The 14,582-nt window shown below is 40.4% G+C and overlaps 1 long non-coding RNA gene across 1 annotated transcript in view; it reads left to right on the top strand.

Moving 5' to 3' along the window:
* The window catches only part of LOC117803806, an 88,372-nt gene extending 84,706 nt beyond the window's left edge, over positions 1 to 3,666 (top strand). The window contains exon 6 of the long non-coding RNA XR_004627891.1: positions 3,041 to 3,666. This is a non-coding gene — a long non-coding RNA (uncharacterized LOC117803806). The remainder of the gene's footprint in view (positions 1 to 3,040) is intronic.
* Positions 3,667 to 14,582: the final 10,916 nt, after the last annotated feature.

The following is a 14,582-nucleotide window of genomic DNA, read 5'->3' on the forward strand; positions in this document are numbered from 1 at the left end:
ACATAATCTATTTTCTCTGGGTCTTGCTTATTTTTTACATTTCATTCTTTAATTCCACTTGGATTTCATTTTGATGCATGTGTGAAATGAGTATCTAACCTGACGTATTTTCTCCCAAATGATCCATCTTCTAACTTTCAGACCTCTACCCTATTGCCCAGGAAGCTAGATCACAGGTGTAGATAAGTCATTCAAAAGAGGGAAACAATCAAAGAAGACCACCTTTCCTAGTGCCCACCCTTCAAGAGAAGGGGTGCCCACCTTGGTTTTGTCATTCAGAGAGTCACTTAATATACCATTCAGTTTTCTAAACAGAAAGTTTTTCAGGTTGCCCTGAGTCCTCATTAATTCTAAACCAAAAGGAGTGGTACTTATCTCCTTTATGCTATTGAATATTATTTTTCCTAGTGTAAGATGTGTTTTTTTTCCCTTTTGTTTTAAATCCCATAGTCACCCATGATACTCTTTTCAAAAGAGTTGGATAAAATTGACTTCTGCCTTCCCCTCTGCCCTCGAATAGAAGCCATGCTTTCATGATAAATTGCACAGGAAAAAAAAAAAAAAAAGAAAGAAAGGAAAAGGCAGCAGGAGAGTTGCTTGTACCAAAATGAGAGTGGCTTCTGGCTCTGCTTCAGTAACTTTGTTCCACATTTCTTTCTGAACTCTCAGACAAAAGTGATAATGAGAGTTTAATCTCCAGACTTGTGCCCTCAGCTGTTTATTTTCCTTAGACTATTTGAATTCCTACGGAGCCTCAATTTCAGCCACTAGAAACAGGACTTTCATGGTAGTTCTTCCCCTGGGGTGGAAATAATCAGAGGGTAAAAATCGAAGGTTTACCGTATTTTCCAGCTGTGATCCAATGTATTTTCACCATTTTGAAAAGACTAAGATAGTCCAAGGCAAGCTTAATGGGAGTGAGATGAAAGATAGAAAGAAGGTATTCTTCAATGTACGGGAACTCAGCTCTCCTTGTGGCATGACATTCAGTATCCTTGTGGATGCTGCTACTCTGATCTTGCTCTGCTCTGGGTTTTCCTCTCTCTTCCATTGTAGAGGCTTGGCATGCGCATCGTGGTATCTGCTGTCAGACTTTAACAAAGTCATGTGTATGTTGCCCAGGTGTGTGAATCCATAAGAACTAAGGATTCTTTCAGTGGAATCCTCCCTTGAAGTAGGTAAAGAGTAGTGTGGTCAGAAGGAGTGGTAAGGCCCAACGATACTGCTTTTCTAACTTTTTTTTTTAAGCATTAAAATCATTTTTCCAAAGTCTTATGAAAATAGCACTTTTAATTACATGATGCTTGGGATACAGATAATGCCATATTTACATATTTGTTTAAACCAAATCAGATCTTTCTTCCAGGCTCTTCTTGCCAATATTGAAAAAATCTACACTTTTTCCTGTTTTCTCTGGCTCTCTTGTGTTTGATAAGGCTCTGGGGCTAATATGGCCCCAGTCATCCCTCCACAGTGGTTAATGCTGCCCTGGATCCCCACCATGATCCCATCATCCCCATATGGCACCATGATCCATCAGGGGAGGATGGTTTCTACCCACTTCACTTCCTTTTTTTTTCCATCTCAACCACAAAGCATCTTTGCTGAGGTTTCTGAGGCCATGTGCTTCACACCAAGTCTTGATAAACACCCACATTGCCAGCCCCTGACGAGGACTAGGTTGCCTCAGAGGGACTGTGCTTTGAGAAGCACTTCTACCTTCTTTATTATATTCAAGTCCAGTAGATTCAATATCTTGCAGGAGCCTGGGAGCTTCACTTATCAATCTCCAAGACATAAAGCTTCCATCTCTCTCCTTGTTGATTCCACGTAGTTTCAACATTGCCTAGAATTTTGAACTGCGGTTGTCTCTGCAGGAGGTATCATTACGACAATCTCCTGTTCTTGGATCTTGGTTGGGGGCGTGGAGAAAGGGATAGTAAAAGGCCCTTCCCCACCTCTACCCCCAACAATCTGGAGGGTTAGGGAGTATAGACCTAGCGAATAGGGCCTGGCCACTCTCCTAAGATACGTGACTAATAAATTTTTGGTTCCTTTGTAATAGTTTAGCTGAGAAAAAAACACAGCCTAATTTAGTTTTGAAATAGGTAATACTATCATATTAAATTTTCGACAAATTACCATGCTCAACTATTACGACATGTGGACTGTCAATGTGCAAAACAGACATAATTGTAGATGCTTTGGTGTAAGTGGGATTTGGCTTGAAGCCCTTCCCACTCAGCATCCTCCCAATGTCTCGAGTGTTCCTGAGCTACCTTGAGGAGCCCCGGAAGGTCCATGATCTCAATTTAAAAACCATTACTGTGATTTGAGGATAACCTCTCTTTAAATCCACACACACCGGTTATGACATTTTCACCTCAGAGTGTAAGAATGGCTGAAAAGGGACAGATCCAACCCCAGGCTAGCCACCTTGGGTGCCCTTTGTAATGTGGAACTCTGAGACATTCTAGAGAATGGAAGGATGTGTCTGCCTAGGGCATGTAGCCTCTATGTGCCTCGGGAAGATGAGGAGAATCAGAAATTAGCTCTGGTAACGTCTCCCACATGGGGATTCTGCTGTGTGAATGTACTATCATTAATTTAACTAATCCTCTCTTGACAGATGTTTAGGTAGTTACCATTGTTTCTCTATTACAAATAATGCCATGATGAATGGATTTGCATATGCATCATGTAGTCAGATTGATTAATTCAGTATAAATTCCTAGAGGAGGAATCACTAAGTCAATGATAGAAACATCTAAAAATATTTAATAATAAATGCTAGATACCAACTATCCTTACCTTTCTAAGTTCAACTATGTAACATAGGGGCTTAAAGCCCAGAAAGTATATTTCCCAGATTCTCTTGGCTTAGGGCTTTGTCTAGAATCTACCAATGAGAGGCATTCACATGAAGGAGAAGCCATTCTCTAAACCAGCAGTGGAGTTTTGCCTATGACTTTCAGACACCCTAAGGGAATTCGTCAGTCTCAAGGTATCTTCCTGAGAACTACCTATTTCTGTGTTTCAGGGAACTGGGATATCAGTGGTGACTCCTTTATGGTGCTATACTTCTGGTTTCCTGAAAAGAGCCTTTCTGATCTACACTGCCACGGAATCCTAGGTGTGGTCTAAGCCTCAGTACAGCTGCCTTCTCTTCCAGTTGCACCCAGAGGAATGCGGCATCTATTGCGAAATTGCTTTTCAGGAAGTGTGTACCAAAGAAACTTCCAGCATCAGCAGTACATCAGAGTGGCATGTCTGCACACTCATGCACTAGCAACTGTCAGTATTTTTCAACGTTGGCAAAGTCATAGGCAACACAAAGAAAATTAATGGTGGTTTATACTCACATTTCTTGAGTTGAAAATATTATATTTTATTGGCCATTGTTTCTTCCTTTGTGAGTTGTGTGTTATCTTTGGTTGTTCAGCCTCTTCTTTTAATTAACAAACTTTCTTAAAAGCTCTCCTCTTTAGAATGATACTTCTATTTGTCACTGCTTTTTTTTTTTTACTTTAAGGAGGAATCATTTGTTTCATTATATTAGATTCAGAGAAGAAAGATCATATGCATGTGAGCAAATTACTAAATCTCCAAGTTGGAGAGTTGGCTCGACCTTTCCATCAAAACAAATGGGAGGGCAGGGCGCCTGGGTGGTTCAGTTGGTTAAGCGCCCAACTCTTGCTTTTGGCTCAACTCCTGATCTCAGGGTTTGAGATCGAGCTCTGCATCAGGCTCCACACTGGGTATGGATCATGTTTAAAATTCCCTTTCTCCCTCTGCCCTTCCCTTCCCTCTCTCTAAAAACAAAAAAACAAAAAAACAAGGGCAAAAACCCCCAAACAAACGAACAAACAAATTAAAAAAAAGACAAATCGGGGGAACAGAACAACCTGTCAGGGTGGTTCCTTCTTCTGCACCCAGGAAGATAAGCACTATTAAATGTTAAGAGTGTGTTAGAATTGGAGGTATTTTGCATAAAAGTAACTTTTAGAACTTTCTAAGGAATTTGGTTGTCATTTCTCCTTTTGCCAACTGCCCTCTTTTGGTCCAGGACTGTGGCACATCACATCCTTGGGAAGGAAAAAAGGAGGGAAAGCCCTGCAGATGAAAGGAGTTAGGGGTATCAGTTTACACTATACCGCTTCTGAAATACTGAAAGAAAGATGACCATCAGAAAGGGGTTATATTTCTCTTTAGATCCTGAGGTGGAGAACAAGCAGCATAATCAAGGTAGATTTTAAGCAAAGGAATTGAGGCGAAACACCAGCTAACTATGGCCAGATGGTCATGATTTGATGAGAATGAAAAACTGGAAGGGACAATACACAGGTTGAGAGAGGTGTACACCTAGGAATGGAAATGAGGATGCATCTTGTATGACCCATCTGTTTGATTGGGAATGACAGATTCTGAGACAAACACACACTTAATAAGGAGTGGTGTGAGGGGCACCTGGGGGCTCAGTCGTTTAAGCATCTGCCTTTGGCTCAGTCATGATTCCAGGGTCCTGGGATCGAGCTCCGCGTTGAGCTCCCTGCTCAGTGGGGAGCCTGCTTCTCCCTCTCCTTCTGCTGCTCCCCCTGCTTGTGCTTTCTCTCTCTGTGCGTCAAATAAATAAAAATAAAATCTTAAAAAAAAAAAAAGGAAAAGAAAAGAAAGATGGTGTGATCACTTACTGGTGATGACCAAGGTTCTAGAAGGTGAGGGCGGTAAAAATGATGCCACAAGCTTGCCATTATCAGGTTTAGGATGTGGCTCCTTATAGGAGCAAGGAAAGGACCTTTTCTGAGATGAGATGGAATAATGATATATTGTCTTAGGGTGGAACATGACTTTGTTTTTTTTGTGTTTTTTTGTTTTTTTTTTTTAAGATTTTATTTATTTATTTGAGAGAGAGACACAGCCAGCGAGAGAGGGAACACAAGCAGGGGGAGTGGGAGAGGAAGAAGCAGTCTCCCAGTGGAGGAGCTCGATGTGGGGCTTGATCCCAGGAGTCTGGGATCACGCCCTGAGCTGAAGGCAGACACTTAATGACTGAGCCACCCAGGCACCCCCAGAACATGGCTTTGTAATGCAGGCTCTTCTCACCCTAAATTCCCAACATCTGTTTGGTTGGCAAACAGTAGTTGAAGATGGGAATAAAATTGTTTTAATTTATCTGACATAGAAATTTACTTGGTACCATTATTTTCAATTATATGAAGTCCATAGGCTGATGTCCTGTGAGTTCACACACACAGGAGCAGAAACACAAGCTCTTCTTGAAGGAAACTTGCTTATTGCTGAAAGACATTGGTGAGTAACGGCTGTAAGTTGCATGGTTCATAAATTACTCTCTGTTTGTAGACAACAGCCTTGGGAAGTTTCATTCATTCTTTCACCTCACTCCTGCACTGTTTATTATTTCTAGATATCTCAATAAAGAGTAACTAGCATATTAATTTTTTAAATTAATTTTACATATAATTTCAGTTACTACTATGTGTAAAGAACTGTTGTTTGGTATGTCTATAAAGCTGTAAGACTTGGTTTACATGTATGAGGAGCTTGCACTCTTGTTGGAAAATCAAGGTGACACAAAATGGAAACCCAAATGATATAAGCAACAATATAAAAAAAGTTGCCCTTTAGGTTAACTCTCCTGTGGGACTTGGGTGCTCAGGAAATTCTTCACATTAGAGAAATGAAACATGAGTAAGAATGCAATAGAGAGAAATAAGGAAAATACGTTTTGGTTTGAATGGGGGTGGGAAGAGATGTAACAACTTAAGAATGAGCACATTACAAACCTGCCTCACTAGAGGGGAAGGTTTTATGTTGGGAAATAGTGGAAGAGTTGGAAAGACTCATCTGGTACCTTCCAGTTCTTTTTGGATGCATCCTGGGCTAAGTAGAGTACACAGCTCTGTTGAACTTCCAGACTTTTCTGATGCCCTTAGGCTAACTTTGGGGATCTTATGTCTGTCCACTGAGGCACATTCTTAATGGTTGTTCTGATGGCAGCTCCATTTGGGATTTTTCCAAATCAGCATTTTTCAACCTGTTTAAAGTATGCTATTACTTTAGAGATAAGCCATATTTTTCTCTTTAACACTCATTATAAGTAGGTCAGAAAGAAAATACTGATGTATACACACCAGTATATACACACGTGCAGTTTTCATTTTGATGTAACAGTGTGTATTCATACACAGAATGTCAGAAAGTTGAGAAGAGACCATCTGATGCATGAATGCATGATGTTGCATTTTCTTATGGATTGCATTTGCCAATTTGAGAGTTGTGTTGATGAATGTTGTCTGTCTAGTAGTCACTGGACTGTTAGGTATCTTGTCTTAGAATGTAAATACACACTTGTGGTAGTTGTTGCTTATTAACTATTAAACATTTACACTGTACAAACTTGTTCCATGCATCTGTTGCTAATAGGTGATTTTATATGAAAGTAAGAATATAATCATTCTCAAACTGTTTTACATTGGACTAGCAAAATGGCAGAATGCTTTGAAGTGAGCATAGCAATTAGTATCTTCAATTTCTTAAAAAAAAAAAAAAAAAAAGGAACTGGACTTCCTGAGTCCAGGTTAGCCATTTTGGAGCATTCTTCTTCAAGAATACTAGCATGTTTTAGAACATACTATTCTTCCCTTTAAGATTCACCGGCACAGAATAAACTTTTCATTCTGTGTGTCAGTAAAAGTAAAATATAGGAATAGACTTGGTGCTACTCCTGATACCAGAATCTGACCTATGAGAAGTTTTCCTCATATTAAAAAAGTATATCTTCTGTGGGTTAAATTGTGCCCCTCTCTATATAAACCTGGAATCTGTGAACTGAACTCAGTTGAAAAAGTATCTTAACTAGAGTGCCTAGATGGCTCAGTCAGTTCAGCATCCAGCTCTTGATTTTTGTCTTAGATCATGATCTCCCCATTATGAAATTGAGCCCACCTCCCACTCCCCACTCAGCTGTGAAGTCTGCTTACGATTATCTCCCTCTCCCTCTGCCCCTCCCTGCCTTCTCACATGCATGCGCACTCTCTTAAAAAAAAAAAAAACTTTAAAAATTCTATTTATTTATTTATTTTGAGAGGGAGAGAGCACACCTACATGAGCAGGGGGTGGGGCAGAGGCAAAGGGAGAGAGAGAATCTGAAGCAGACTCCACACTGAGCACAGAGCTGGAGGTGGGGCTCAATCTCAAAATGGGGAGATCATGATCTAAGCCAAAACCAAGAGTCGGAGGCTTAACCAACTGAGCCACCCAGGCGCCGCCCTCCTACAAAAAAAATATTAAAATAAGAAAGAAAAATTATCTTAAGGGGTGTGGCAGACCCAGCGCTCTGTTAAGTGTCGGCCATGTCATGTTGCTGAGGTTGAGGACTGACTTAGGTTCTGAGAGACTCCCTATTTCCTGGGATTAGAGCATATATTTATTGACCTGGCTATTGTTTGTCTCCTGACCTAGAATATGGGTTTCAGGAAGAGAGGGACTTCATCTGTTGCATTCCCAGCCCCTGGAGCTGCATCTGGCACATAGTAGGCATTCATGAAATATTTGTGAAGGAAGGAAGAAGGAAGGAAGGAAGGAAGGAAGGAAGGAAGGAAGGAAGGAAGGAAGGAAGGAAGGAAGGAAGGAAGGGCAGGCTAATGTGATGAAACAATGAAATCCCAGGATACTGGTTGCATAGTTGCACACTTGGTACCATAGTTGCATTGCATCTCCTGGTGACTTGTTCTTAAGGCATATCATAATTAGCATTTATGGTTTGCAAAGCATTTTCAAAAGTCCAAGTATCATATTGCTCAAAACAATCTCCATTTTTATAGCCGAGGAAATTGAGATTCAGTGAGGCTAAGAGACTTAGTAGCTAAGGGCACTCAACTTGTTAATAACAGAGCTGGAATTCAAACTTTGGTTTCCAGATTTCAAATCCAGAGCTTTAAAGACAATAACCACCACAATAGCAAACAACAAAAAGCCTCTACAGTGATAATCTCTCTCAAAGGGAAGAAGTTCGTACATTGTGCATGCATATGGGGGTTAGCGGTGGCTTTTCATGTGACAGTGGTCTGCTTGTCACTAAGTCCAACCATATAGGGCATCAGTCATTTATTTCTTCAGGGCTCTAATGATCAGCCAAAAATGTTGTCACTTGCTGGGGTTGATGATGTCACTGTATCTTCCATGAGCATATTTACATCCTGAAGCACCGTGGCACTGTCTTGCTCATGGGCCACAGCAGCAATAACATGAATGGCAACAACAGCTAACATCCATTGACCACCTGCCATGGCAGGCACTTTATATCCATTACTTCTAATCCTTACAACCACCCTGACATATTACTTTCTGCATCTTATAAGTGAGAAAGAAAGAGCTACAGAGAGAAGATAATTTTTCCCAAGTCACAGTAACAAAGCAACGTTGCTAATATTTTAATCTCAGGCTGACTCTAAGGCTGGAGTTCCAACCATCGTGTTAAAGTTTCAGTCCTTTAGAAATGGACTCAGTGCTGGTCACTGCAGATGCTGGTATAATACAAATATTCATACCCATAATTCCTGATAAACTACAACTTCATAGTCAATGGTAAAATTTTTCACAGTACATACTGGACATGTATACTTCAAATTTCATGAGTATTTCTTTTTTTTAAGATTTATTTATTTATTTTAGAGAGAGAATGCATGTGCACGCAAGCTGGGGGAGGGACAGAGGGAGAGAATCTTCAAAGCAGACTCCCCACTGAGTGCGTAGTCCAACACGAGGCTCGATCTCACGACCCATGAGATCATGACCCATGAGATCATGAGCTGAGCTGAAACCAAGAGTTGGTCACTCAACCAACTGAGCCACCCAGGCCACCCCTTCATGAGTATTTCTTAAAGTTCGTCTTGTCTTTATAATTTGAGGAGTTGGGCTGCAAAAAGGCAGAGCATATGTCATTTTCTAAATTAAAATTCTCCTTTTTTTCTCCCAATTGCAAAGAAAGGTGAAATCTTGCTGAGTATAAGTAGGTTGCAGAGAATGAACATATCTTGGCCTAAAATACATCATGGTTCAATAAAACTCATCCTGAGAAATGTTTTAATTTTTACTCTTGCTCATACTCTGGCTGTTCAAATCAGATAGGGCACTTAAGCCATTTATAATTAGATCTTCAGTCCTGTTACTGGATCTTGGCAAACTTAGATGAGGCTGTGAAAAATAAGCTTTCCTTTGTGCTGTAACAGTCGCTGTGTAAATGGGGAAGAGGAGCCTGGTTAAACAGAAGCTGAGAGCATCGTAGAGGGGCTCAACAAAGAGGACTTGGGGGCGCAGCAAATGCATCTTGTTTATTTGGTAGTATTTATATATTCCATTCCCAAAACAAAGCAACAAGACCTGAAGCCTGACCAGTTGCCAAATCATGTTTTCAGGGGCCATGGTCATCATCATTTTGCTCATCAAATATGCCAGTCTCGAGGAACAGTGCACAGATTATGTGACTATCATATGTGAGGAAGAGCAGAATGGGTGCTTCTTCATAATCAACTCTTGGTCCTCACAACCCATGCTGATCCACCTCTTTATTTTTATTGAGTGGTGTAAGATGTTCTTAATTTCAGGGAAGGAGGCATTTGAGTGAGTTAACAGAAAATCAAAATAAATTATCATGTATTACTTATGACTCTTGACCTAGACTTTCTATAATATTTTCACAGAAAAAAAAACAAAAAATAAAAAACCGAAGCAAATTTTATACCAATTTCTTTTTTAGGCTAAATTTTATCCTGGAGCTATGAAGTTCAGGGATAGTAGAAATGAGACAAGTCAATAGGGTTTCTGATATCCTGCTTTCCTTTTCTAGCTCGAATAATCTTGAATTTGAACTGGTTTTTGTATTGCTGTAGGTACCCTGTGCAACTGAGGTGCAAGGCATATCAAACCAAGGAGAGAAATCAAAGCAAAACCAGCTATTTGTGTTCCAACCCTAGAGACAGACTGTTAGGGCATTCTAGCCAGGACTTTCTATTTCTTTAAGATCTTGGAGGTCGGCTTACTCTTCTGAAAGTATGGCTTTAGGAAATGGGTAGCATTCAGCTATTTCCAGAAACAAAAGACCTGTCCAGTGAAACTTTCTGCAATGATGGAAATGTTCGATATCTGTGCTGTTCCAATACAATAGCCACTAACTACACATGCCCATCAAGTACTCGAAATGTGGCTAGTATAACTGAGGAACTGAATTTTTAATTTAATGTAATATAATTTTAATTTATTTAAGTGTAAGTGTAGAGTTATATTTGTGGCTACTGGCTACTGGTTAGTGCGGATTTAGATTTTTATCGTTTTCATGAGTGTGTATGCGCTAAGACTAATAATTAGAATTCTCATCCCTAAATTAAGTGAAAGGGTCAAATCCAGTTTTTGCAAATAAAGGCACAGTATCATGGAGGAATATTTTTCAAAACTATAGAACCAGACCTATAGCTCTTTGCAGGACTCTTAGGTCTGATACTCTGGGTTGTCTTCATTTTCATCTCTGTGGGGGGGGAGGGTGCGAATGTAAGTGTCCATGTGAGGGTGCTTTCTAGAATACTATGGCAGTTTCCTATTAGAAACCCTCATAGACTGAAATTTACTTGCATCTGGGGGTTTTACTCAATATGCTACATACTTACCTGAATTTGAAATCCTTTAACACAGTGTTTATATCCTGTGACTTATGACCAGAATTTTCCACAGGAAGTAAGTAAACAACCTTCTCAAAGTTACGGTTTTTCAGATAAAAGAAAACTATTGCTGTTTGGAATAAAATAGAAATTCTATGTGTAGTCATCAGGCCCAAGTATTTTCAGTTTATTCCCTTCTAGTTAAGTAGTATTTCCAAGCGCTGTTGTGGTTAGATGGGGCCATGTGACCGTTCTGGCCAATGAATTCTGAGACAAAGCCATGCATGCCACTGTGGGCCATGGGGTCAGGCATTTAACTGCTGAAGCAAAGCACTGCAGAGCTCTCTGTCTGCTGGCACAGCATCTGGCAGTAGGCAATATGGCGCCTGCTCTATCAACTTGGGACCCTGAATTCTAGGATGAGCAGAACCCTCCTGGCAACTTGCAATAGACATATACTATGGAAAAGAAATAAATCTTTGATTTTTCAAGTCTAAGTATAGAGCTAAAGCAAGGATCGTGAATAGAGGACAGGAGTCAAGGTAGCAACTGAAATAGGAGAAAGATGAATGATCTGAAGTTGAATTCAAGTGATCTCATGTTTGTCAACAACCTGCATGACACTGAATGAGGACATGAGGGAAGCTTGGAAACCCTCCTGAATTAGGCAATTTGTAGAGCCCTGAATGAAATGCTTTCAAAACAAATATCCGTGCAGCTTTATTAGTAGAGTGAAAAAAAGGTGTTGAGTGTCCATGGTGGAACCCAACAGCTTCAGAATAAATTGTTCCCTCATTAAAGGGCCCTATAGAGAACACCTTGAGCTGTGGCCGCATCCGTTGAAGATGTTGGATAGGCAGAGTCGTGTTATCATACACATTTCTTAGCTTTGAAGAGGAATCTGAGTGATGGAAAGAAGATAGACAGCTAGAGAAAGGATGTTGGCAAAAATATACACTGAATTTCATACAATTACCATTTCTCATCCTGAAACCTAGGCTTGAGACTTGTGTAACAATTCTTACATTGGGAAATCTAATGGACTCCAAGGCGTATGGTGATAACATCAGGTTCTTTTTATATTAAACCCTAATTTCATTAATATGACCTTTTAAAGGAATCACATGAATTATTATAGGAAAACTTCTAAAAGTTGTTTTGTACCACATTTGGTTCTTCAGGTCCAACATATTCGTAATGATTAATTACTATCAACAATACTAATTAATAATAATTTTATTAGTGTTAATTATTATAACACCCTTACTAATAGTGCCAATCATAACAACAACAATGGTAGTGATTTACGGTTTCTATTTTAGTGCTCTTTCTATTCTCCTGGCGCTGTAGTAAATGTTATATATATCTATATGTGAATTATCTCGTTTAATCCTAACAACACTCTGATTTATAATGTAAGGAAAAGGAAACCATCTCTGTGAGTTTGGGAAACTTGGTGTAGGCCCATTGGCTGGCAAGTGGTAGAACTTGTACTTGAACTTGAGACTGAATGAATCTAAAGACTGTTCTTAATGTTGGGCACTCTACCGCTTTTCTTAGAGCTGACGTTTAGAATATCAACTTTAATATGACTTGTGTCTTGGTTGTATTTAGCCAGGCCTTTTACACAGGGGCCTCACAAATGAGAAATAATTGAAAAGAAGAGCCGAAGAGGTATTAATTGAAGAGGTAATTTTAAAGAAAAATTCAAATGCCTGGACTTGATTGTCAGGTGAATTCACTGATGGCCCATTATCATAAAAGGTATAATGCTTAAAGAAACCGTGAATGCCAAAATAAAAATTATGAACAGAGGTTATGCAATGATTTTTTTTTAAATGAGAAAGAATACCGACGTCATAGTTAATTACATGTTCACACATGCAGCCTTCAAGGCGGCCTGCGTGTGTTAGATTAGTGGCAGGCCCACCTGGGAATTTACGCTGCTTCCTGTGCCTTTCTCGGTTCACATACGATGGATTAGCAGACAGGTAAACCACTTTCTTGCATTGCCCCTGGGCAAGTTTCTTCTATCCCTTCCTGGATCTTTCATTTTACTCATTGGTAAAATGGGAGGGTCCTTGGGGATGACTCTCCGCTCATTCCAGTACTGAGGTTCTCTTGTGTCTCTCCTTGATATCCTGACATCACAAAACTTCTTCTAACCAGTAGCTGGGTTCATAAATATGCCATCTAAGAATTTTCCTGGGGTCCCAAGTCGTAAGAGGTGTCTGGTAGATTTAATGTGTCAGTTTGGCCAATCTGGAGCTAGAACCCCCACCCTTACCTTCTGCGCGTAGCTCCAGGCTGAGGTGAGTCACAAAAGACTTCTGCACAAGATTTGGGAGGTGGAAGCAAAGCAATGGCAATACTCCTTTCATGCTCAGGAAGTCAGTGCCTGGCATGAAGGGCTGGTGCAGCTCATCAGTGCTGTCTTTTACCAGTGGACAAACCTTGCTGGCATCAGCCAGACTCCCTCTTTCAGTTTTTCTGACCCCTCGGTCAGTTAGCGATTTAGCCGCATGACAGAGGGCACCAGCTTCTCCTTCACCTTATTCCCATCCTCAAGGTTGGAGGCTCAGAGACGGTGAGAGTCTGATACGGATTCTTGTCCATCCTCCTTGGTTCCAGTCCATTCCTACAGGGTTTCTTTTGAGCTTGCTTTACCCACTTCATATCCCTTTCCCATTCCAGACTCCAGACCAGCTGACTTCCCTTGCCGAGAAGTTGTAGCTCAGTAGATGCTTTAACCCGCAATCATCTAAGATCAAATCCCTCTAATAAATCCCTTATTATATAAATCTCCTAGTGGCTGCACTTCTCTGATCTAACGGTGACTAATACAGGTTGCTAAAACAGCTCAGGGAAAATAATTACATGGAGAAAATAGAATCTAGCAGAATTCTTGTCAGAGAAATAATGTATATGATTGGAAGGATTTTTCTTAAGCCATTTGGGGGGGCTGTTTAATGGGAGAACCAGGGTAACAATCTGTATTTACTAAGTTGCCTTTGAAGAAGGGGGCTATCTAGTTCAGTTCAAGGCTTTTATGTTTCTTCTGAATGAGGATGCAGCCAGGCAGGTAGGACTAGATGCTTGGAGGCAACAGAGAATGAGGACATTACTTCTGGGATATCCTGTACCCTCCTTCCTCATGCAGAGCTCAGCACCATCTCTAAACACATATCAAAACCTATTTTCGGTTTTAATGTCAGTTTTAACATTAGCCAGTTATTCTCCCTTCTAAGAGAAAACTCTGTTACAAGCAAGTGTAATGAGATGCATGGTATGTACACACATTCATTCATTCATTTATCAAGTATTCAATGTATGCCAGGTCTGATCTAGGTCCTAGGGATACATGTCAAACAAGATAGCAAGGTCCCTGTTTGCCTGGATTTACCTTCCAATAATAGAATCAAAGTGATAATTTTTTCAAAGGAGAAAAAAAAGAACAAGGTAATTGTTGATAATGGTAACTGATATGAAGCAGATACAACAAGGGGAGGGTCTGATTTTGACACGGTGGTCAGGGAAGGAGCGCTGAAATGGGAGACCTGTGTGAAAGGAAGGAGCTGACCATGTGGAAATCTGGCACCCTGCAGAAGAAAAGCAAATCCAAACTTTTAAGTGGGAGCGAGTATAGATAGTTCCAAGAACAGAAGGAAAGCCAGAATGGCTGGAGTATAGTAAGTGGGGCAAGAGAAGACAAAGAGAATAAAGAGTAGGTAGAAACAAAGCCATGGAAGGGCTTGTAAATCATGGTGTGCAGTGTGGGTTTTATTTCTGGGTCACCCCCAGAGGTTTAGATTTCAGAAGAGCATTCTAGCCGCACTGCTGAGAATTGAAGAGCGGAAATAGGGTCCAGTTAGTGTGTGGATTGGTGTTGCAGGCTGGACTCAGCTGGGC

The sequence above is a fragment of the Ailuropoda melanoleuca genome, chromosome 9, assembly GCF_002007445.2.
Source record: "Ailuropoda melanoleuca isolate Jingjing chromosome 9, ASM200744v2, whole genome shotgun sequence".
Classification (NCBI taxonomy): domain Eukaryota; kingdom Metazoa; phylum Chordata; class Mammalia; order Carnivora; family Ursidae; genus Ailuropoda; species Ailuropoda melanoleuca.